At 33.3% G+C, this 26,039-nt stretch overlaps 1 long non-coding RNA gene across 3 annotated transcripts; it reads right to left on the bottom strand.

Annotated features, from left to right (window-relative positions):
- Window positions 1–556: 556 nt before the first annotated feature.
- Window positions 557–5,356, bottom strand: LOC115994203. 3 transcript variants are annotated; one of them, XR_004093147.1, is made up of 8 exons: window positions 4,988–5,356; window positions 4,498–4,530; window positions 4,365–4,414; window positions 3,606–3,754; window positions 3,265–3,327; window positions 2,713–2,855; window positions 1,475–1,691; window positions 557–952 (listed from the first exon to the last, which is right to left on the bottom strand). It is a non-coding gene; the product is annotated as an uncharacterized LOC115994203 (long non-coding RNA). The 3 variants fall into 3 exon arrangements; XR_004093148.1 differs by lacking the exon at window positions 557–952 and adding an exon at window positions 1,347–1,362; XR_004093146.1 differs by lacking the exon at window positions 557–952 and having other exon boundaries at window positions 1,304–1,691; window positions 4,988–5,354.
- Window positions 5,357–26,039: the final 20,683 nt, after the last annotated feature.

The following is a 26,039-nucleotide window of genomic DNA, read 5'->3' as shown; positions in this document are numbered from 1 at the left end:
AAAAGTTGTAACAAAGTAATCACAATAATAATGACTTGTCAAGATTTTAATATTCCAAATATTCACTTACGTATAAGTTGAACCATAGTATTAAAATAATTCTTAATTAATTCTAAACTAAATTTACGGTATAACCAACCAATGTAAAATCCTGAATTAAAATCCTCATGGAAACTTTGATATGGATTGCTGAGTGCAGCAACGCTCCCAGGACATGAGAATACAACTTACATTGTAGATAGTAGCCAAATATCAATGAGTTCTATGTCCAAGTATGTGCTATAGAGTAGGATTTCAAGATAGATGTGTGGCAAGTTCATGATTCAATGATATCGCAATTTACTTCAGTGGAAGATGTGTGGTTTCACGGGTAATAAAATTTACCAATATTAATGGTAAAGCATCAGTACAATTTTGCATTAATAAATTAAACTCTTAAATAAAATTGTGACTAATGCAAATGTGTGGTACTTTTTAATGATAAACTCTTCAAATCTAGTCCGTATCATTAAGGTAATAATGAGGAAATTTTCTTCTTAAACAGACACCAGAAAAATCATAAAATTTCCTTAAATTGGAGTTCATTTAGAATTACATTGTGACAAATACAAATCATTTGTCCCACATTTTGTATTTCATTTTATACTCTACCACTCATAACTTACCATGTATTATTTTTACTTTTCTTATAAAATAATAAAATAAAGAAGAAGAAGAAGAAGAAAAGAAAGGACACCCACTAACCCAAATTCACAAATACATTTTAGATTTTAGACCAAAACTTGTACAACAAATTTTATCATTAAAAACACCATGAACTGTGCCGATTTTCTTTATGGTTTGCTTCCACAACTCCTTAAGTATCAAGCTCACCCAGCTCCGCTGCTTTGCGTGGACAACGTCGAAGTCAAGCTCACTACAACAAATCTGACTTTTTTCAAGGGTCAAAACCCTTGAAAAAAGGTATTAAGAAACCTTGAGAAAAATTATTTTAAGGGCCAAATTGACCCTTGATAACCTGAAACTTATACCGTCGAAAATGAAATTTTGAAGGCCTTCATGCCCCCTCAAAACAAGTGCTCTATCTTATTTTAAGGGTCAAGAGACCCTTAAATAACCTTTTACCAAGGTTTGAAAGATTGATATTTACAACCCTTGATAAACAAGGTTATTTAAGGGGGTCTCTTGACCCTCAAAATAGGTTTTTTGAAAAAAAAAAAAAAACCACAATCATGCACAATATATATATATATATATATATATATATATATATATATACAAAAAAAAATTCACAATTGTTGAGATGATATGCTTTGTAGCAAAAAATTTATTCAAAATCTAACAATGGATCTTCAAGGGCAGCTGCTTAATTAGTAAGCATTAAACAAATGAGTTGTGTTAAGTAGATTCAAAAGACAACAGAATCAAGAGATTTTCCATCATAACAGTACAAGTTTGATTGCTCATAACTTACTGATAACTTCATGAGATTCTGTTCCAGAAGGACTGGCCATGTAGAAAGCTTTAACACATTGTAGAGCGCTCACTCTAACTTCCATAGATTTATTAGAGAATCTTTTCAAGAACTCTAAGAAAAGATCATGGTAATGTTGTGCAACTTGCTGTTTGGGCAGCGCAAAAAGTTTCCCAACTAAATTAACAGCTTTTATTTGGACATCAACTTGATCAGTCTACAAGTAGAAGCACATGGTTAATAAGTATAGAAGCATTGATAAATTCACCAACTGAACAAAACAGAGAAGAGACCCAGCAAGTGCACACACACACACACACACAGAATTCATACAATGTGCTTGTCTCCAATTCAATGAAAGGAAGCATACACATCAGTTAAAGAATAGCTGCACCAAAACAATCCCGAAATGAAGACTAGTCTCTATGATCAAGTACTACAAAGAATTTGGGACCATTCCATATGGGTAAAAGTATTTCATCCTTAAAAATATAGCAGTTTGTATCTATAAATTAAATGGTTTTTCAGTGCAGTGTTTGTTTTCCTTGCATGCAGAACCTGTAACACACATCCATCTCTATCTTAGAGAGTTTCATCAGTTTGCCACATCTAGAATTTTAATATTTCACCAGGACTCATGCTACACACCACTGGCTTCATGCAAAAGCTAGCGACAATTAAATGATTAATACTCACACAAGTCATAATTATGCCGCAATGTTACCAGCACAAGTAAATATAAACCTGAAAGAACTTTGAAAATATTCTAGTGCATTGTTTGGGTGTAAAATAATAAAGCTAAAAAATAAAAATTAACACATTCACTCAAACTCATATTTTTATTATATTTCTTTACATGTTTCAGCACCCAAAAAACTCAGAGCTACACTTATGGTCAATGTGATGACATCTGCAACTTTTAGCCCTCACATACTGGACAATAGCCTCTAAAGCAGTCTTGTTTACAAAAACTCATTGCAATTTCCAAGCCATTACTCATTAAATTTGAAGGCAATACTTTCTTTATTTTGTCTGAGATTATCAAGCAATGCAAGCCACAGATAAGAATGCTGTTCCCAGGAAATGCAGAACAAATTTTTTTTTTTTATAAGTAAAGAAATGGTTAATATTCAGAACATTATAAGTGGATTGAAGTATTTTGATTTTAACTCCAGTTTACTCTACAGTGACATTCTTATCAAAACATAAAGAAGGAAAAACAACACACAAAATCTCACCTCGAACACAATACCAGTGTAGTATGCAAGCCCACAGACAATAGATGCATCAAATTCAATCCATTCAGCATAACCAAACTTTTCAGCAAGGGAGAACAGCTGCTTCAGATCAGCAAAAGCTTCCCCAGCACCTCCAAGTATCTCTACATACACATAAACATGCAATACCTATTTAGAATTACTCTATGTTTCATTTCTGTTCAGAGAAACAGATGCTTTTACAGAAACCAATGAAAGACTAACTCAATTGCTAAGTTTATCCTAAACGTTTGAATAGATATAAAATATATTTACATTAAATTATTTATCATTTCTAACCCATTGCAAAGTTTTGACTAGGGCTGTTCAAAGACCCAAAAGCCCCTACACCTCAAAATCTTTTCCCCAAATTACCAATGCTCTCCCTTTATCATCTTTGTCCCAGCCCCACTCTGTTATCTTAACAGCCAAAACTATCCAAATTTTACATTGAAGTTAATCCCTAATAAATAACATTATCTGTAGACATAACAGAAAATTGGAAGCTTATATATTTAAAAAGGAATTGAATACCTGTAAAATGAGCTAAATCCTATGGCACAGTTGCCCAGTTCAATTCTCCTAGAAATATTGACTCTGTTTACACAATGGGTAATGAAGCACATCAAATACATCACCACATCAAATAAAAATATGGAATTATTTGAAATGTAAGAAATTAGATGACAAAGATCAATTTAAAACTGAAATACTTGTGAAGACACAGCAAATAAAAAAAATACAGCTGTGAATGCATGTATGCAAGCAAGCTCATGAATTTACTACCGACATCACTAGATGCATACACTGAAGATTAAAAGCTATAACTGAAGTAAAAGTTCAATTTTACTAAGTTAAAGTCAAAGAGTACTTACACTGCCAAGTCCTTCTCTGCAAAAGGCACCTGCTCACTGAGAAGAATAGATATAGTAGCAAGAAATAAACTAGAAGGTTGCTTCCATCCGATCTGTATTCTTTTCTCTGTAAACTGAACCTTAAAAATGTGAAGAAAGAAAGATGATGTCTGCAACAACCAAAAACAAAAAAGCATAAGTGATCTAAAAAACTTGTTAGAGCCAAATCCGAAGAAAGAAACAAAAGGTATGCATTCAACACAAAAGTGCTACAGAAAATCACATTACATGCCTTTATCAAGAAAATTAAAATTTAGTTCATAATGAGGGCTTTTTATCATCCGAAAAGATTAATGATATTTGCCTATTAAAAGAGAAAATGGTATGAAGCAGAAATAATCGTGAATTTAAAAACACTCATTCATTAACAGCATCAAGTCTTATTTCCATATATATTGAAACCACTAATGCTACAAAAAATATTAAACATTAGTAGTGGCTAATGAAAAGGTATATTCAAAGTCACTAGATCTCATTTACAAGTTAGAGTAATCAATTAAAATGAATCTGCTGCCATTCTTTTTCCAAATGTGCACACACACAAATAGGCATGGCTACACATAAACAGTACAATGTAAGACAACTGGGTTTGATTCCCAATTCCCTACTCCCCATCACCTTAGTGCTAATTTTAAACAATGTCATTGATACATCAGTAAACAAAGGCAGATATATAAGCAAACGTCCAGATGTAAGAACAGTCAAGACATAGCCAATTACCTCCCCCCCATGAAAGATCACAATGTAGGAGAACTCAACACCAGTAGACTCTGCAACACAATCTTACTGAACTCATTGAAACACATTCATACAATAAACCAAAAAGTACACATAAAAGCAATGAAAAACTTACCAGAACAGCTATTAATTTTCCATCATTCTTTTCCTACAATTTTTAGACAACCAAACAGATTCTCAAATGAATCAAAGAAATTTAATAGAACTCAAATTTCAGCACAAGTTAACGGTTAGGGATTCGAGCTAGAAAATTTACCAATTGAAAACACCAACAATGAAATTATAAAAATAAAAATAAAAACTAAAAATTTTCAAAAAAAAAAAAAATCTCAACAAAACAGATACAATACAAACTCATTTATTTTCCTACGATTTCTCAACAACCAAACAAATTCTAAACGAGTCCAAAGAAATTTAATCGAGCTCAAATTCCACCACAAATCTAATGAATTGAGCTAGAATTTCAAAGCAATTGAAATAAATATAACTGTTAAAATAAATAAAAACTCAAACAAAGGCTATTCATTTCAAACAATTTCTCCAAATACAGAATCCGAGTAAATCTATAGAAATGCAATGAAATGAAAAGCCGTAGAAGATCGTACCTAGTAGAATCTGATATAAGTGTAATTTCCATAATTTCTCGGGAAACAAACAGAGAGAGACAGCTATCAACGGCTCGCTTGTCGTCGGAGATGAGATGGCTGACCACCGCAAATCAGCCAATCGGAGATGAGATGAGCTCTAATCTTTGAGTTTTCTGAGATGAGCTCAGATCGATTTTGAGAGAATTTTCTGATTATGTGAGCTGTTTCTGAGTGTGGAGCGTGAAAAAAGAAAAAGAAAAAGAAAAAGAAAAAGAGTTCTCCTTTTTGTATTTTAATTTTGGACTTTATTTCAAGGGTTGGAAATTTTGAGATATCTTCCATCAAAGGTTGTCATAGAATGCGTTGAAAAATGTTTAAATTTGGAGCTAAAATTAGCACTGGCGTGTAAAAACTGGGGGGATCTAGCCTTTTGCCCTTTTTGGGCAAAATATTTGGCATTATGCCCTTGTTTCGAAACTATATAGGGGTGTGTTCCTATTTCAATACTCGATTATACGATAATCGAGTTACTTAAATAACTCAATTATTAAGAAACTGAGTTCTGGGCAGGTTCTTGCCACACTAGTATTCTAGCTTGGCTTTTGGGCAATAAAATATTCTCGCATTACTGTTTGTAACTCGTCAATGTGGAAACCGAGTTATATGCAAAATAAGAAGGAGTTTTTGAATGTAACGTCTCTTAAACTATTTGTCTTCCTTCCTCAACAGTTTCTCTCCCTTCCTCAGTCCGATCAGCAGCCACCGTCAGTCCGTTCAGTAGACCATTCCCAAGTTTAACACATCTTCAAGTTCTCCTATTTCTACCAGCACCCAAACCAAACCGTTCAGTAGACCCTTTCCGTAGCTGAATCCAAACCCACACTTTTTCAATCTCACCACAGCCGAAGCTCAACCCAATTTGTCTTCGGAGTTAAAGGATTAGAAACGTATTAAGGTAATTTGTAAATGCTGAGTTCAAATTTTAATTTTTTCCCTTTGCATGTAATCTGATTTGAGTGTGGCTTCTTAAGTTTTTCTCTGTTAGATTTTTCTCTATCTCTATTCATAATTATTGTTGCTGTTTTAGCTTTGTTGGGTTTGGTTTTGAAGTGGGTTTTGATGCACATCTAGGACAGAAATTCATGTAAAATACAGTTAGCATGACAACGGTGTTCATTGTTAGGGAAAATTGCTTTGTAATTCATATAGTTTGAAAGTGTATCAAATCAATCTCTATTTTTTCCAGAAATTATGTCACAAGTTATGTCATGATTTTGAATTAGGGAAATTTTTTTTTTAATTCAATGCTAAATGATCTTGAATTGAGAAACTATTGGTTTTACAAGCTTCAAACTTACTGGCTTTTACAAGCTTCCACTCTGTTTAGTTATTATTATAATAGATATAATGTGTGTATAATGGATATGCACGCATATATCTACACACAGACCATGGACATCCTAAAACCTTTGCTGCCATTTACTCTGCTTAGGGCTCTAACTGTGCCATATTGTTTTTATTCAACATCTAAGTTTTGTTTTGTTTTGTTTTTTTTTTTTTTTGTTGGTTTCATGTCATTATTCTTGTAATATCATATGGGAACATATAAACTTTACTTACCACGTCAGTTGAAAGTCACTTACATTTTGTGTACATATGCATAATTGATTGTCTTAAGAGACTAGAATTGTCTTAGAAGTTCTTAAAGTACTTTTTTTTTTTTTTTTTTGGTTATTAGTATTCCTAGTCTTTCTAAGAAAGGATTTAGAAATAGCCTATATAATGAACATTCCAACTTTTTTCAATCGCAATTGCTATCTTGTACCTAAATGTGAGTGCTTAGGAAAGCCTAGGTGTGATTGCCCAATGTTTTATCTTTCTTTATTTGATGTTTTTTTTATTGTTTAAATACGAAACAGTCATCAACACATTCAATATGTTATCAAGAATCTAGTTTAGTGTTGAAATTCCTAAAAAGCCTACATCAAATTTGGTATTAAAGCCCGTTCAAGCTTTTGTCTTGTGTCAAATTAGCAGCCTTTTGTGGGTTATGTTTGTTGACTAAGTACATCGAATTATTATTATTATCATCTATTACATTTGGGGTTGAAAAGGGAACTTAGTGGCCTTGGTGGCCTTTTAGAGTCACCCAATCCTTTCATAATAGGTTGGGTTAGGTTAGGGAGCATTGAGATTTGTGGTGGCTTTTGGGAATGGAAATAGTACATCCTCTGAAAAGCCAACTGTTTTCAGGTTGTGGTGCTTCTAGGGTGCTTCTGACGAACCTAGGGCTTTGTTTATTTATTTATTTTTTTGGTGGTTTGGCCTACTATACTTATTTCCCAAGGGTATTGGTGGAGGTATTGATTTCTGTGTGTCGAATTAATTTTTTTGGGTATAAAGTGTAGGCTTTTGAATGGGATTTGATATGTAATTTAATTAATGGAAAAGAATGGAATATGAATTGCCACCTAGGCTTTTGATGCAGATGGAAAATTGCAATAAAGAAACAAAGATGAAAAATTATAAAAAATTAAAAACCTACGAGTTAGTGATGGGAATATAACTGGTGGTTTCCTTTAAAGAGTTTTTTAATTTGGGATGTTTCAGATGATGAAGAGTTCTATTGGGACCTTCCTTAGTCTAAACTTGAATTTACTCTTATTTGATTGCAGTTTTCTTTAAAGACCTTTTAATTTGGGAATTTCAGATGATGAAGAGTTATCTTGGGACCTTCGTTGGTCGATCTAAAGTTGAATTGACTTGACTCTTATTTGATTGTTTGTTTTTGTTTTTCCCTGTTGGATTGCTTTTAATTAAGTTCTCCCAAAATAAAGACAATTTGGTAAATTCCAGGTCTTCTGGAATGGGCTGGCCTTGGATGCACCAAAGGCCTTGTCACCTCACACCTTAGGGCATCGGGCCATATAAGGCCTTGGCACCTTAAGGTTGCCTTTCACCTTTAACTACCTTGACCCTATTTCTAGTTCACTTAGGAAAGCCAACTATTGATATTAGAAAATCTGCTTGATTCGAAGAAAAGAAATGAATTACTAATAACCTAATTTACGACCAAGACTTGACCAATAAAAATATAATTGACTTCTAAGAGAAAAAATAATCAACTTCATAAAAACAAATGAAGAAAAAAAACCCAAAAGAGAAGAAAGCAAAGCTCTTGGACTGTTATGGTCACCAATTCAGTGTTCATTTGACACATAACTATGCACACACCATCATTTGATGGTATAGGTCTCACAGTTGTTTAATCCATTTAATTAAGCTCAATATTAATTTGACTATTATTAGTTGCCTCCAAAGCTGTGCTTGTGAGTGAGATGTCCATTGCACTAGAGTCTCTAATGGAACCTTTACCTACTTCCATGTTTGTCTCCCCCTTTTTTTGTTGAAAACACACCTCACTAGCCACTAAGTTACAATGAACCCTTTTCACTTCTTGCTTTATTAAATAAAATTTCTTTTAGAGTGTGATGTCAAGTACGGGAACAAGCAAAAGCAAAAGGAAAGAACTTTACGCTTTGTTTAAAGAAGGGAAATTCTACTACTGATGGGTGGCAGGGCTTGTTTAGGGGTAATTGGTAATTGGGTATCTTTTAATTTTAGAGCTACGTTTTAGTGTTTTAGAATGGTGTTTTTTGTGGTGCTTAATTGATTGTTTGGTTTGCATTTTGCTGTGTTCATTTGTTGGTTTACTTTGTTTGATTTAGACATTGATTCTCACCTTGGTTGGTTGGTTGGTTAGGTTGCTTATACAATTTGCAACTATGTGTCTTTTTTGTTTATGTCTTGCAGCCATGAACATTAGGTTGTTTATATTTTAGTGTTTTACTTTAACTCTTCCTTGCTATGATTAAATGGATTGAAATTAGTGTATATAGATGCATGATGTATAATTCAGTTGAGCAATTATATGTTTTCAATTTTCTGTCAAATCTCTCTTTCACTCTGTTTCTCTCTGTATTTGTTTCTGTGAGTTTATTGTAGAACATTCAATTACTTGCCTATGTTTACTTGCAAAAGCCAAGCTTTTCTTCACTATTAAACATAGACCTACGTATCTAACATGATTGCATGCGTGTCAGATATGTAGCAAGTGGGAAATGTGGATCCTGGACCGACGGTTGGTACACAGTTGACGCAGTAGCCGGTTCATCGATCCACGGTGCTTTGGGAGACGCCAGCCGGTCAGGTACGTAGTTGTACTAAACTTTGGACATGTCGAAATCATTTATTTTTATTTCTGTAGAGTTCTTTGATTATTTGCAAATAGACGTTGGACATGGTAGAATCTTTTGGTTTAGGCAGAATTGTATTTAATCCAAAGAGAAAATGGTATGAAGCATAAATAATCAAGAAAATTGTATGGAGCAGAAATGTTCAAAGTCAGTAGATCTCATTTAGAAGCTATAGTAATCAATTAAAAAATGAATCCGCTGTCATTCTTTTTTCCAAACATGCGCACACAATTACGCATGGCTACACATAAGACAACTGACGACTTTGATTCCTAATTCCCTACTCCATTTGACATAGTGAGGCACTTTGTTCATTCATTTCAAAACATGATGCCCATCACCTTAGTGCTAATTTTAAACAATATCATTGATCTTGAATTGATCCTATTTGCTATTGAGGCAGAGCGAATAAGCAGTTAACATTGTAACTAACGTATTGCAAAATGTTTGTAACTAACTAGTTAGCCTACTGTTTCTTGCATATTATTATTATGTAGCATTTTTATAGTTATTTTGTGTGCACTATCCTAAGACAATGCTCTTTCGTGTGCAGGTAGTGCCAAGCGTGCTAAAGTGCAGACGCCGAAGTTGCAAGTTACCCCAACATGGGCTTGACCCACGAATTGCTCGCTACATAACTGAGGCGGGTTTTGAAGGGTTATTCAAGGTTCCAAACTTGGAAGTGGATCATGCGTTGATCACAGCACTGGTTGAGCGTTGGCGTCAGTGATAGGAAAACAAAAAAATTATACAATTAAACAATATAATTTTTTCACAACAACGAACGAAAGTATAGGTAGATGAAAGGAAGAAGTAATCAAACCTTAGGAAGCATAAACCAGGAGCATTAAAATTGTCAGTTTCCTTACAACTTGTTATGAAACGGAAAATAAACATGCAACATCAATCATAGAAAAAAAATCAAATTATATAATTAGACAACAAAATTTTTTGACAAAAAGGAACGAAAGTTTAGGCAGATTAAAGAAAGGAGTAATCAAACCTTAGGAATGGTTGGAATTTGTTTTGTAGAGCATAAACCAGGACCATTAAACTTGTAAAGAAAAGTAAAATTGGAATAGATGGAGAACCTCTTCCTATATAAGATACATAAATAGCATTCATTGAAAAATAGGGGAGTTGTATGTTAAGGTGGATGAATCAGTGTGGTAACTGGGACCATGCACCGTTAGTTGAGTAGGAGAGCAACAATCTTGGGTTTTGATTATTGTAGAAGGAGAGGTGAACCTGAAAATACACAAGTGTGGGGGAAAAAAATAAATAAAAAAGGAGTACAGCTAACTTTCACCTAACTTCTATATGAAAGTAAGCGTAATTACAACTGATCCCAGTTAAATTTAGGCAGATGAAGGAAAATTAGACACCAATTTCATATTTAAATTGGTGTCGTCCCCACATGAATCTAAACACATGACATTGGTAACAGTTATGACCTTCCTCATATAGTATTTTTCTAGCCTGTATTGACATAACAAGCCCTACTAACTTTTGACTGTAATGCTTGAACCATGAAATGAGGTTATAAATGCACCACAATAATGACCTTCTTTCTACCCCCACTAAATTCGTAGATTGAGTAAGCTAGGAGTCACAACGTCTCAATGTCAAATCGTAAAATGCGAAACAAGTTTGGATCTACTTCAACATGTGGATCATCAGAAGTTCCAGCAGATCAATAACTACAGACATACACAGACCACTTGGAGGGAAATGGGTCGGAAAGAAGAGAGATTTCGTTAATATGCCAATATACACGTACGAGAGTCTTGAAAGTATCGGACACATCATGGTCAGCAAACCCACAAAACTAAATACAGATACAACCGCAATAGATTTCACTGTAGCAGAACCACCATGGTTAACCCTATACGAGAAGAGGTGTGAGTTGGAGGTGTATTGTCGATGGCACGGGTTACGAGTTCCTAAGGCACGCTCAGCTGAGTTACCTAGAGATGAACCTGCCAACATACTTGCTCGTCTTGAACAAGAGAACAATCAAATGCAGAGGCGACTAGACCGTTTTCATGCAATCCAAAAAACTAGGAAGCATCTAAAGAGGAAGGCGCAAGAGCGAGCCATGAAATCTATTAATGAAATTACTGCGTTAGATGATGAAAGAGATATTTTAAACTTCTCAAATTCAAGCAATGATGACTTCTAGAAATTTCTACCTACGAACATTAGACGTTGTTGTTAATGTCTACACATTCTGTGTAATACAAAATGTTGTTCTTAACGTCTGACAAATGATGATTATGTACGTTCAACTTTTGCAAATCTAAAGAATAACTGTTCATTAGTTTTCGCTAAATTTAAATGAAATCAGTTTCTCATTTTTTACCTGCTGTTCTTTGTTGCTACATATGAAAATTTAAACTGAAAATTTCATACATTCTACAATACAGACTCTTCCAAACCACACACACCAACCACTCTCTCACAGAAAAACCAAATGGTTCCTAAAGCAAGGACTCGCCGGAGTAGAGTAGGGTCCAACTGAGACCATCACCGTCGAGGTGTAAACACACACATTTGTTCAAGATAATACTCCCTTCCAACATGCGTGACATGAAACTGGTAATGTATTACATTGTTATGTCAATATGTTGCAATGTTTTCAATGGATTGGCTAAGTGTATATAAAATCACTTGCTCATTCTTTCCTTGTTGTTCTTTGTTGCTACATATGATTCTTGTGCTTTGGTTGGACAATGTCCTCTGCTTAGATATGTTGATGTTTCTAATATTCTCTCTGTGTAAATTGAAATGTTACCCACATAACACTCATCAACCAACTTAGATTTATTGCACATTACTTGTAGGAAAATTTAATAGATTCAATACATACAGACTCATTCAAACCACACATGCATATTAACCACACATATGATTCAATAATACGAATAATTTATATATATGACACCATGAGTCGTTGTATCATATACCCATATCCGTGTATCTTAGTTCTGCTAGTGTACTACTTTATATAAATACATTACATACAAACTCATCCAAACCAGGCCAACTACTCATTCTGTCTTCCTCTTTATGTACAAGAAATTTTTTTCGTAACAAACTTTTGTCTGACTTCATGTTTTATGGGCAAATCAGTTGAGGGATATGTTTCTATCATCTTCATATAAGTCTATTATTTCTATCTGATGATCTTCTAATTTACAGTTCTTGTTGGGTGGATATTGAATCTCACTGGTAGTCTTATCAAATATAAAAATATGAAAGCTTGAATTTCCTTCATATCTGAAGACTAAAAAATAACCATAACAGATAGAATGGTATTCAACGAAATCCTGCCAACCATTACAAAACCAAATGTTGTTATCAACTTTCTTCAATCCCACTTGCCAAATACCACCATAGGGAGCAGTGAGTGTAGCTACCATGGATAGTTCAGCACTGTTGAACCCTGACCATAAGTATCCATCCACACTCACGTGAAAATACAGAGCATCCCTTCAAAGTTTATGCATTAATTTTGGGGGTGAACTCTACTTGTACACTTGCAGTGCTGCATGTGTTGCTCAATAGTGCGTCACACTGTTGAACCCTGTCCAGTCATATCACCTACACATACATCAATACACAGATATGAATCCTTTTGCAATGCACCGTTTTCAAGGATGCAGAGCATCCCTGAAAAGTTTATGATACATTTAACATAGCTCAGTACTGTCTCGTCAAGTCATGTCAGATGAAGTACAGTAATGCTAAATAGTCTTCACGTGGACCCTGTCTAGTCATATCACCTACATGCACGTCAATACACAAATATACATCCTTTTTGCAATGCACCGTTTTCAAGGATGCAGAGCATTCCTGAAAAGTTTATGATACATTTAACACAGCTCGGCACTATCTCGTCAAGTCATGTCAGATGAGGTACAGGAATGCTGAATAGTCTTCACGTGAACCCTATCTAATCATATCACCTACACGCACGTCAATACACAAATATGCATCCTTTTGCAATGCACCGTTTTCAAGGATGCAGAGCATCCTTGAAAAGTTTATGAAACATTTAATGCAACTCAGCACTGTCTCGTCAAGTCATGTCAAATGAAGCATAGGAATGCTGAATAGTCTTCACGTGAATAAACACATAACCTCCTTTGCAGTACACATCACTAGCCTTCTACTGTAGCATAAGCTATAGTCATATCAAACAGCTGCCTCAGCGAACCACGTGCACCAACAGGTGCCACTGTATAGCCAAGTCATGTTCGCAGTTTTGCTTGTGCTCCTCAACACCTCACTAAACAATACAATGTCGAGACATATCATCTTTATTCACGTGAATACTTACCCTTACATATAATCACATCCACATGAATACTTACCCTTGCAAAACTTCTATATAAAGTCCTAGTCCCATTTACATCTACCCTTGCAAAACTCCTATATAAAGTCCCACTCCCATTTACATCTACCCTTACAAAACATCTATACATACCGATCAGAAGTCACATTTTCCAATGTCAATGCGCAATTGGATGCTACCTCATTTTCCAGATAACTATAGGAGGGAGAGAGATTCCGACGAGAGAGAATACTATGCCGGACTACGGCGGGAGTGGGACTTTCGTGTGAACGAGTCCAACGATTTGCACGATGATCTCGTGCGACTCGGAGCGCCTCTTGTTGATCGTGTCTCACTCACACTACCACAACAAAACATGCACCAATATGAGTGTGCAGTGACAAAAATAAAAAAAGAGAATAATCTGATAATACTCCGTAGGTCCAGGTATTACATGCTACAACTGGCGGAAGAGCTAGCCGCCGCAATGAACAGGCAACTCACTTCGACGGAACGTAACAATGTCATCAACTATGAGGACTACCTGTCAGAGTGAATGTCTATGTGGTATGTGTGTTATGTCTAGGGTTAAGTCAATAATGTTAGTAGCGTTAGTGTTCAATATGCAATGCATGTATATTGGTGACATCGTGTAAGTTATTTTAAGTTTTCTGTATTATGTTGTAGGTGCTTATTGTTATGTTCTAGGTGCTTATTGAAAAACATCATGTGTGAGAATATTTAACTTTTATGCGTTCTGTGGGAATAAACTAGATTACGAATAATGTGCATGGTCCTTATAATCAATAATAAGGTTTACATGGTAAAAATGCAACAACAGTGATACACATACATTTAAAACATAGTTAACAAAAATAGTTAAACAATAAAGTCTAATTACACCACGACACGATTACTCTTCATCTGACATCTCCACGTCTGATTGATAAATGGGATTAGCAAGAAGTGATTGCATAAATTGTGTGTACTCGTACCACCCTCCCTCCACTAACTCTCGAATCTCGACTTGAGTCCAATATCGATTAAGACGTATCTTCATTCGATTATTTTCTTCTCTTATGCGGTTCAATGCTTTACGAAGTTCGTCAATCGTGTCTCTAGGCATTTGCGATGTGAGTCGCCGAGGCACTGACAACTTAAAACCAGCCAACTCATCATAAAACATTTGTTGTTCATGAAATAACCAATCTCACTCTTGTCTCATGGTATTGTGAACGTAAGCACTATTTTGCAGATTTGGATTGATTGGATAGCTGAACTCATCTTCCAATACCCAGCAATGACCCATAACAGTGAACACATCACGAGGCCTATAGAGTTGTGGGTTGCCAGAACCAAACATTGACACTGAATACAATAACATCAAATGATCAAGTTAACAGTGTGCATCAACTGTTTGTAAATAATGTAATGCTACATAAGATGGTACATGACAATGGCGGAGGTAGGATTTCAATTCAGGGGGGGCAAGCTTAGAAGTCAATATTAAAAAAATTGAAAAAAAAACTATATTAAAAAAAAAATTATAAAAACAACTATAAGTGTCATACAAAAACTAATTATATGTAAACTATAGTTAGACATTTAAGTTAATACTATAAAATAAATTGTGGAAATAAATTAATTTGAAAAATATTTAAAATATAGCAATTTACTTGCAAAGTTGTATACACATCTCACTATCTTTTCTTGATTGTTTTTGAAACTATAGGAAAAGTTCGACTTTCTATTTATTTTTCAAAATAATTAAAATTTTAGTTCATAACATAAACCCACAATTTAAAACTGAAGTGTCAAGAAATTGAGGACCAAAAAAAAAATGTGTACAATGTAGGACTATCGATTGAAATGTCATAAGAAAGACACTAAAATGCATTATTATTATGCTAAGCTTAAGTGCATGATAATTAAAAGCTAACAGCTAACAAGTCAAAGCTCTTAGTGTGTGTTATTGTGCCTAACGGAAATTCTTCCAATTATTTTTGTTTGTGTCACGAAACTTTTTCCTTGTTTCCTTTTTTTTTCCTTACACGGTGTCATTGACCTAGGTAAGCTTGTCATCTTCCCTCTATTTCAGTAGGGCCAGGAAGCTTTTTTCTTGATTTGTGTTTATTTTCTGCATCAAGGAGGGTAAAGCATTTTAAATATTTCCTAATAGTAGTACATATGGAATATTTTTGGACGAGTTAGGGGGGGCACTTGCCCCCTCTCGCCCCCCCCCCCCCCTTGGCTTCGCCTCTGGTACATGACAAAGACATTTATAAATTTGTGTACTATTACAAGCTAAAAATGAAATACTAACACTCAAATTTGACCATAAGCATTGGACATATGACACGCAATATAACCCAATGTACACACATAACATTTATCACCGTTTCTATAGCTTATTGTACATTTCTTGTAACATCAAACAACACCAAACAACTAATATAACCCTAAAATACCATTCAAGAAAATACACATAACACTCATTCAAGAAAGTACCAAAGCATAAGTAATACAACTTATTAAATGAAAATTATACTCTAACAAAAAACATACATTATGATTGATAAACTTTTATAATATCTACAACTATGTTTACCAACACAATAAAATTCTCAATGTATTTCAAAGAAGAGAATGAGTTTCTTACTTGAGATGATGGAGAGATAACACCAACTTCTGACCGAAAATTCTTACAATGAGGAGAATATCTGAAAATGATGAGGAGAATTACTTGAGAAGTAGATATAGCAGAAGAACTCGATTATAAAAGAGCCGAGTACAATTAATAACTCGATTTCTACTTAATCGGGTTCAGCTTCACGTGCAAACAACTGATGTGAAATGGCATCAAAATAGCATAAAACTCGATTATAACAGAGCCGAGTAAAATTAATAACTCGATTATCAGTTAATCGGGTTCCAAGTACTCGTTTTCTTTGTTGCCGAGTTACAAACAGTAACGCAGAAATTTTTTATTGGCCAAAAGCTAGGTTGGCTCACCAGGGTGGCAGGAACCTGCCCACAACTTGGCTTCCTAATAGTCGAGTTATTTAAGTAACTCGATTATACGGTAATCGAGTATTTAAATAGGGGCACGCCCCTATATAGTTTCGAAACGGGGGCATAATGCCAAATATTTTTCCCAGAAAGGGCAAAAGGCTAGAATCCTCGTAAAAACTAGCCCGCTTAATTTTAATAGATTTATTTCGAGGGTTGTTATAGGTTTATTTCGAGGATTTTAATGACCCTCGGAATAAAGCTAATCAAACTTAGTTATGCACCCCAATTTTTAGTGTTGGTTTCGGCACTTTTTAGTCAACCCTTGAGAAAAGTGGGTTGAAAGAAGTCAAGTTTGTTGTAGTGGCTCACCCATATCAATTCTCAGTTTTGGTTTGAAGTCTGAAACGTGTTTGTAAATTTGGAGATTTAAGTGGGTTCTTATTGTGTGTAATAGAATGTATTCATTTTTTTTTTTTTTTTAATGATGACAATGCACTTTTTGATTGGAGGATGATGGGTTAAAAGGGAGAGATTGCAACTTAGAAGCAAGGTTTTCAGATCTGGACTGTTCATTGAATCGTAAAAGAGAGAGGTTCAAGGTTTTTGAGGTCGAACCGTGATGACGTCATAATTAATTTAATAATTAATTAAAGCCTAAATAGAGATATTAAATTTATAAAACTAGAAAAATTGACAATATATCTATATATGTGAGAGAAATCTAATGATTTTCAAGCATATATTTAATAATTAAATAAGAAAGTTAATAAAATAAAATAATAACCATGAAAGCATTAAGATTTATAATTAATTTTTGAAGTAAAGTTGAATATCTTTGAAGGATTTTAATTATAATTTTTTTTAATTCCTTGTAAGAGATGGATAATTTAATTAAGTAGAATAAAATTGTGTTAAGTTATTTTTATAAAAAATTTAAAAAAAAAAAATGCTAAGGGGTTCACAGTTCTTGCCACCGGTTCGTGCGGTCCAACCTCGATTTTAGGGGTTCACAGAATTAACAAAAAACCCAGTTCTCTATGCTTAAAAAACCGGTTTTCATCTTAGTTCTCGGTTTTCACGGTCCAACCTCCCGATTTAATCTAGGTTTGGAAACCTTGCTTAGAAGTAAGGCTTTTTTTTTTTTTTTTTTTGAGGAAACAATAATACTTATTAAAATACACAAACACGAAAGTAGTAGATAGAGTTTTTTAAATAGTTTTATAATATATTACATAATTAGAGTACCACTATAAAAGGGACTAATGGTGTGATGCAAAGATTAAATTTAAGGCTGTTAACTAATGGTGCGATGCAAAGATGAAATTGAAGCAATATTGGAATATACCTATATAGGTATAATTGTAATATTCTGAACTAACAATATAGTTAAAATGCGGAAATTATATAATAATAATAATAATAATAATAATAATTTGAAGTGGTATGATTCCTTTATTATTAGATTAACTAATGTGTGCAAAATTTCTTTGTTATAAAAAGCCTTTAAAAAAAATTATGAAAACTTTATAATATATGGATTTAATATATATAGTTATAATATTATAAAAGTTAACCTATATAATGAGAAAAGCATAGTGCCACCATATTTTCTTGTAATGTTTTCATGAAGGAATTTTTTTTTTTCTAAAATTTGAATATTAAAATAAATCAAATAAACCCCGTTTTGTTATTCACGTCCCCCCCCCGCCCCCCTAACCTTTTCCCATCTACTTTCTATAGGAAAAAGACAAAAAACAGTTTTTATTTTTTATAATTCCATTAAAATGATATTAAAACTTTTTAAAAAATGTTCTATTTAAAAAATCCCAAGACACAAGTTAACATGATCTTTTTATATTTTTCTTTAAAGTGGTATTTTTTTTTTTTAAATGACCAATTTACGGTTGCTCTAAAAATGAAAAACCTTTGATTCTACCCATAGATCATAATAACTTTTTTCTCAAAAAAAAGAAAAGAAAAAAAAGATCATAATAAGGTTTTTGTAATTCCAACCTCAACTTTAATCACGTAAATCGGTGGGTTCCAGTTAGCTCAACTAATAAAGTTTTTTATGGTTGAATAAGAGATTTAGAGTTCAATTTCCGCCTACACCAAAAACCGATTGGTGTATTGACTTGACGATAAAGAGTTATCATTAAGAGTGGATGCCATATGTCGGATTAAAATGAATTGACCTCTTGCAAATTAATTAATTTACCCAAGTTAATTAATTAGATTAAATTATATGCAATAGCGTGGTAGTACAAACAAATCACCAAATTATCTAAATGTAGTAAAAAATAAATTTGACACAGTTATTTTTTTACGAATGGGGAAAACCACCGAGGGAAAACTATCGAGGCAAAACCCCACCGGGTGATTTTAAAGTCACTACTCCTAAGAATTTATTATTATTAATCACGAGCGGTTACAAGTATAAGGAATCTTACCAAACCCTTTGGCCTATCCCGAAATACTAACCTACAGTTGAACCCTTACCCCAATACCCTATTGGACTTGTATCGTAGCGGCAATCTTTTCGTTTAATGCACAAATCCCAATACGTGACTAACCAATGATTCACAGATCCCAGTACGTGACTAACTTCATCAACTTGAAGAGGTTGTTGGCCGCAAAGTTTTTCAGTTCATCAACAATGAAGATTAGGAAACTCCTTGGTTACAAAACCCTTGGTCACAAAACCCTTGGTGTAAAGACGCAGTAGCTTGTTTGGAGAGAATAATGAACTCTATCACTTTCTGCATGCGTGATGGCCTTTAAAATAATCCTTATATATGTCTAAGGTTGTGAGAAAAAAAACTCTATACAAATATACAAGCATGGGCTGAAAATCAGATTTGGAATTTCTGATTTTGTAAGTCTCAACAAAAACAGCTTGTGTCGAGCTTCTGTCGAGCTTTAACATTAAATCTCGATAGAAAGTGTTCTATCGAGACTTTTGTTGAGCTTTAATGAACAACTCTTCTTCACTTGTTTCTTGGTCAGATTTTCATCCTAGATCTATCCAATTACAAGTAAAGTGCATTTTGTCAAAAGATTAGCAAATTACATAAAATATGTCCCTAACCATAGGTTGAAAATCTCACCCAAAAATATCCAAAACAAGAAAGACCAACTTTCAATTATTAGTTATTACAGACAAAAGTGAGGAAAATAAAGGAAATAAAGTTACATACTAAACTTTAATTTTAGGTGACGTTTTGTCATCTGGTTCCTCAAGGATTTGGATTCTCAGTGTCCATTTTATGGACATGATTTATTTAGGGAAAATTACACTTTACCACCCTTAACTATATCTCATGTTACACTTTGCACCTTAAACTTTTCGAATGTACTTTTTGCACCCTAAACAATGTTTATTGTTACACTTTGCATCCTGATGTTAAGTTTACTGTTAACTTGGATGAAAAAATATGACACCACGTGAAAAGACCTAGTTGCCCCTCTTCTCAATGCCTTAAAAATAAAAGATAAATTACACTTTACTATCCTAAATTATACTCCTTATTACACTTTACACCCTAAACTTTGACTTTTCATCCAAATTAATAGCAAACTTAACAGCAGGGTGTAAAGTGTAACATGAGTCATAGTTTTGGGTGCAAAATGTGCATTCGAAAAGTTTTGGGTGCAAAGCATAACATGAGATATAGTTTAGGGTGGTAAAGTGTAATTTTCCCGATTTATTTAAAATAGATTTATGGTCTAAAATTTGCCACCACAATTAAATCTAATAACTTACTTGCATATTCAACCGTGGTTACCTTAACATTATTTAAAAAGAGAAGAAGAAAAAGGTTGGTATCATTAACTCGGGACAAAAGGTATGACTTGGGTTCCAAATTGATAGCTAGATCCAACTTCAAGGCATAACCCACAAAGTTGGGGTAATTTGTAGAGTAGCATGAATTTGCCACACTATGTCGTTAGTTAGCAAGAATTGGAAAGAATTGAGGAGAATAACATCTCGAGCTTTCGAGGCTCAAGTTCAGCAAAGAAATCAAGCCTCAAAGACTCGAGTTCTGATTGTTGACATGGAGATGTTTTTGCCACATGGAACTCGAGTCTTTAAGACTCAAGTTCAATAGAAGAAGAAGAATGAAAATGACGATGAAGATGAAAAACAAGAAATGAACGAAGATGAAGAACCAGAAATGAAGGAAGAAGTACTAGATCTGAAGATTTCTCTAGAGAACACAGATCTGAAGAAGCAAAACAAGGGAAGAAGAAGAAGAAGAAGCACTGGCTAGAGGAGAGAAGAGGAAGAAGAACAGGCGTTGTGAAAGCAAATGGTGGAACTCAAGTCTTAAAAACTCGAGTTCCACGTGGATTTTTTTTCCACATGAGCTTGCTACCACTTGCAACTTGAGTCTTAAAAACTTGAGTTCTATCTTAGAACTCAAGTTTTCAACACTCGAGATGCTAGTTTGCTGAATGGTTTTGCAAACTAGACAACTAACTAAAATATTATAAAAATGAAGCTAAATGCAAAAAAAAAAAAAAAAAAAAAAAAAAAAATTCCACAAAGTTGTTCATCGTTTTTCCTTTATTTTTTATCCTCCTTTTTGTCATTTGATTTGGTTTTGATTTTTGATATTTTTGTTAGTAAAAAATGAATACACCCAACCATACACAATAATATTGACCCACTTACTCAAATTCACAAATACATTTTAGATTTTAGATTATCACCATGAACGGTGCCGAATTTCTATATGGTTTGCTTCAACAACTCCTTGAATATCGAGCTCACCCAGCTTCGTCGCTTGGTGTTGACAACGTCGAAGACAAGCTCACCCATATCAATTCTCAGTTTTGGTATGAAGTCTGAAACGTGTATGTAAATTTGGAGATTTAAGTGGGTTCTTATTGTGTGTGATAGAATGTATTCATTTTTTTTAAATGATGATGATGCACTTCTTTATTGGAGGAAGATGAGAGAGAGAGAGAGAGAGAGAGAGAGAGAGAGAGAGAGAGAGAGAGTGAGAAAGAGAGAGAGAGAGAGAGAGATTGCAACTTAGGAAGTAATGGTGTGATGCAAAGATTAAATTGAAGCAATATTGAAATATACCTATATAGGTAGAATTGTAACATTCTGAAATAACTACATAGTTAAAATAAGGAAATTATATAATAATAATAATAATTTTAAGTGGTGTGATTTCTTTATTATTAGATTAACTAGTCGCTAACCCGTGCGATACACAGGAAAACTATTGAAAATAAGATTTTAAAAAGAAAATTTTATTAATTTTAGTTTATATTGAATTTTTTTTATGGTAGTTTAAAATATTATTTCAAATCTTCATTTCATTTTATTTTTGTTGGAATAACTTATATAATTAAATGAAATGCTTATAAATAAGAGATGACATTAATAATGTACTATATATAGTTAGTGATTATTCAAGATATCATTCAAATATGACAATTTTTTTTTTTTTTAAAAAGAACAATATTAATGCATTGAAACACAAAATACTATATTATCCAATAGATATTACAACTTTAAAACTAAAACATGAGTAGTGATTTTTAATGGATTGGGGTAATAGCACAACTTTTAATAGAAAAAAAATGATTTAAAATTTTTTGGAGTAACACTATAGTAAAAATGTCGAAAGGAAGCAAGAAATTCCACTGAAAAATTCTACAAATACATTTGGTTTTTTTTTTTTTTTTTTTCATTGAGCAGGTACATTACTGTTTAGTAGAGTCTTAATACATGGGGGACGCTCCTCCATCCAATACATCATTGTCTAGCAAACCCAGCCAGATCTTTGCTTCAAATGCTATCTTCTCTGTTGGTCCGTTTGTTCAAGGAAAGTCACAAGAGAAAAAAATATTCCTAATAGAAGAACCAACTACCAAGTAGTCTACCCATCAAAAAATAAAATAAAAACTACCAAGTAGTCTAACATCATTAAGGATGTGGCCAATGCTCAAATTGGTAGGTCCAGCTGATTTTACTTCATCTATTGGACTTTTAAATTCACATTCTACCTCTACTCCATGAAGCCCCAAATCCACAAAGGCCATGTACACCCTTCAAGAGGCTATCTAGATTGATTATTTCTCTAAGCTTCCATATATTCCACAGAAAGTTTACAGGTTGTTTACACCAAATCCACTACTAACTTCAAAGTTTCATCTACATGCCTTTGGTTTCGATTTGACATACTAGCCAACCTCCACCGCAACTAATACAATCAACTGGATTGGTTAAAACAATATATCAAATACTGGGAATATAAAAATACAAAACTTGGTTTTATGTATATGATACCGTTGAAAGATTTAAATATCATTGCTGGCTTCCTGAATTCCACCCATCACAAAAGCCACAGCTTACATCAAATTGGCCTTTTGAAATCTTGATCTCCTTCATCCCTGGAACCTGGAAAATAAAATTTCTGGACTAATTGAAAATTTGTAAATATTTCCAACTATCATCTAACAATGAAATTATTATATCTTTTCGAGAACAAAAAGGAAAACAAAGACCAAACGTTCTATGTAGCAAATTTGAAACCTATCACCAAGAAAAAGAATTAAATCTATTGGAAATTCATTAATTGGAACCAATGCAAGTAATCAGTACGCTAAAAGGCTCATATTAATAACAAAAAATAATAATAATAACCCATCTGAAATATAAGATCAAAGTTAAATCAAGATGATTAAATACTGAAACTTCCTCCCGCTAAGGCGAAACATTTAGATCACCCATATGAACAATTGAAGTGGAGAGAAAGAGCAATATATAGAAAATAATAACAGAGTAAGTAGGTCTTCGATTGAAAGCGAATACTCAAAAACTAAACACAATAATTTTACGAAACATACTGTCCCTTTTCTATGACTTAATTTTGTCATGATATATCCCTCCTTAAAATAGACAATATTCAATGTTGTCCACCATTCAAATTTGTGTAGTTTGACTAATTTAAATTTCAAAGTGCTATATCCAACCAAGAACCATAAATAAAAATTAGAGGGAGGAAGGCCAGTTTAAGTGCAGAAAAAATAAAGTCCTCCAAAAAAATTCAAACTCATGTCAATAGCAAGCTTCCTCCCAAAATTTTGGGCTCTTTTTTTTTAGCAAAAAAAATATCCATTTTCAATGCACTTCTCAAATTATTGGCTCAATCTAAAATACAAATATAATGTACAATAATAAGCTTATAAATTGAGGATAGCTCCCACTATTCAATTCGAAGATTCAACTTAAATCAATCAATTGGTAAGACAACCCAAGAAAAATCAAAGAATTAACACTACTTGTTTTATGACTTTGAGGAAAGAAAATATATTGATGAGTAGATAATGGTGATGATGAGAGAATAAAACTTTATAGGAAAAAATAATATGAATAAATTACTTGTGTATGCTTTGAAGCTACTACCATCTCTATCAAAATTTTGAGGAGAAAAATAGAATGAAATATATTAATAAAAATAATATATAAATTTTATTATTGATGCAACGATTTCTCTTATGTTAAAGTGAAAAAATAATATTCACTCTCACAACAACTCAAAACGTTTACTTAATATACTATATCATCCATACCATCCAGCCACCAGTGATCATCTCTAACCACCCTCTGAAATTTTGTGGTTGCCCATGTTTCCTACCCAACACAAAATTCTGCTCCCCACCATTAAACAAAACTTCACAACTTCGCAGATAATTCTTGTCACATTTAGAGATCTCAAACCAACCATTTTCATTGTAGAAACCAAAATACACACTCAGTAGTTCCACCACTATAAACTATACAACAAATTGAGCTATAGCAAATCTTGGTAACACAAAATCTCATAAAGGATTTAAAAGTATATTCCAAGGGGAAAAAAACAACAAATTTTTAATACAAATAGTTAGAGTCTACCTTATGAACCAAAGGCCACCATGAAGAGCCAAAGGCCCAAGTTAACACAATCCAACTTAGGGGCGGAGCTACACTTACCAGTGGGAAATTTTTTTAAAAACTTCATAATGTATATGTATTTTGCAATTTTAAAAAAATATTAGACCTTAAAATTAATAGTTAACCCCTCCAAAAAATAAAAGTTGGCCCCTACAAAAAGTAATTGAACAACTAATTTTGGGTTCCAAAAAATATTGGTCAATAACAACAAACTATCCATCTTGTAAGAAAAAAAAAGTACATCTTTTTAGTTTTTTCTTCTCTTAATTGGTAAGTTTTAGTTGTTGAGTTCAAATAGTAAGTTTTAATAAAAGAAATTTCTACTTAGAGTTTTTTATTTATTTATTTTATTTATTTATTTATTTGGATTAAGTCTTTCAATGTTGTTGTTAAGTTTCGAGTTGTTTGTTAATATTTGATTTAGTCATAAAATGTTAAACGAAAAAAACTACACTAAGGATATATAATGTTTAGGGGTGACAATACTTAAAAAGCAATTCTCTTGAACACACACACGTATGTGTGAAAATATCAATATGTAGTTGCGTAATGAATGTATATATAAATATGTAATTCAGCCCCCTCAAACCAAAATTTCTAGCTCCGCCCCTGCTTAGCCATTGGCTTCCACAGGTCATTGATTTTGATAGTAAAGGTAGTTAAAGCCAATAGTTCTACCAATATATTTTTATGTCACGGAAGTCTGAAGAAAGCATACTTAATACTCTCTTTAAATCCACAAGGTAATAAAACTGGAATCCACCAGAGAAGAAAACTAACAAAACGTCTATTTTTATTTATAATAATTTGATTTGCCTCTGACGGCTACAAAATATATAAATATTGAGAAAATAAAATCCTAAGACGATTAGGAAACGTTTGAAACCCTGATTCACACTAATTACGTGATTAGATGATAAAATACTGAAATTTACCAAAAATTGCAAAATTGAGTTAAATGCAAAATCATAAATTACTGACTTTAGAGGTCATCCAAAACAAGTGAGACCTTATTTTGAATTTTGAATAAAATGTTATTAAGAAAACAAAAATTACTATAAACAGCAAAATCATAGTTTTTGAAGCCTAAATGGAGGAATTTTCCATTTTCAGGGGTACCTCATGAGTAAGTACAACTATTGCTCAGAAGACCATTTCGCTTCAACCTGCCAAATTTCATGCAATTCTGACTCTAAGACCCATGATATCTATTAGTGCATTTTTGTTTAGCGCGATGACTTCAGACACGCGTGAGAGTTCAGGTAGGCCATGGTGGTCTGTTTTACATCATACTTTCGTTGTCAAAGCCATGGATCATCAAGCCCAAACACAACTTTGTCTCTCTAGAAAGCTTTGGCAGCAGCCATTCCTTAATTCAGCCAAATTATCAACTTCTAAGTCAATCTCTTCCCCTTATTACAAGTCCCCATTGAAATGGAAAGTCTGAGCATAAGCTCCTAGTATATCTCCAATCAAACTCAAAGGAAACCTAGGCTAGACAAACGAGCAAGC

This window comes from Quercus lobata, chromosome 6 (assembly GCF_001633185.2).
Source record: "Quercus lobata isolate SW786 chromosome 6, ValleyOak3.0 Primary Assembly, whole genome shotgun sequence".
Classification (NCBI taxonomy): Eukaryota; Viridiplantae; Streptophyta; class Magnoliopsida; order Fagales; family Fagaceae; genus Quercus; species Quercus lobata.
This window is presented reverse-complemented; position numbering and strand designations above follow the sequence as displayed.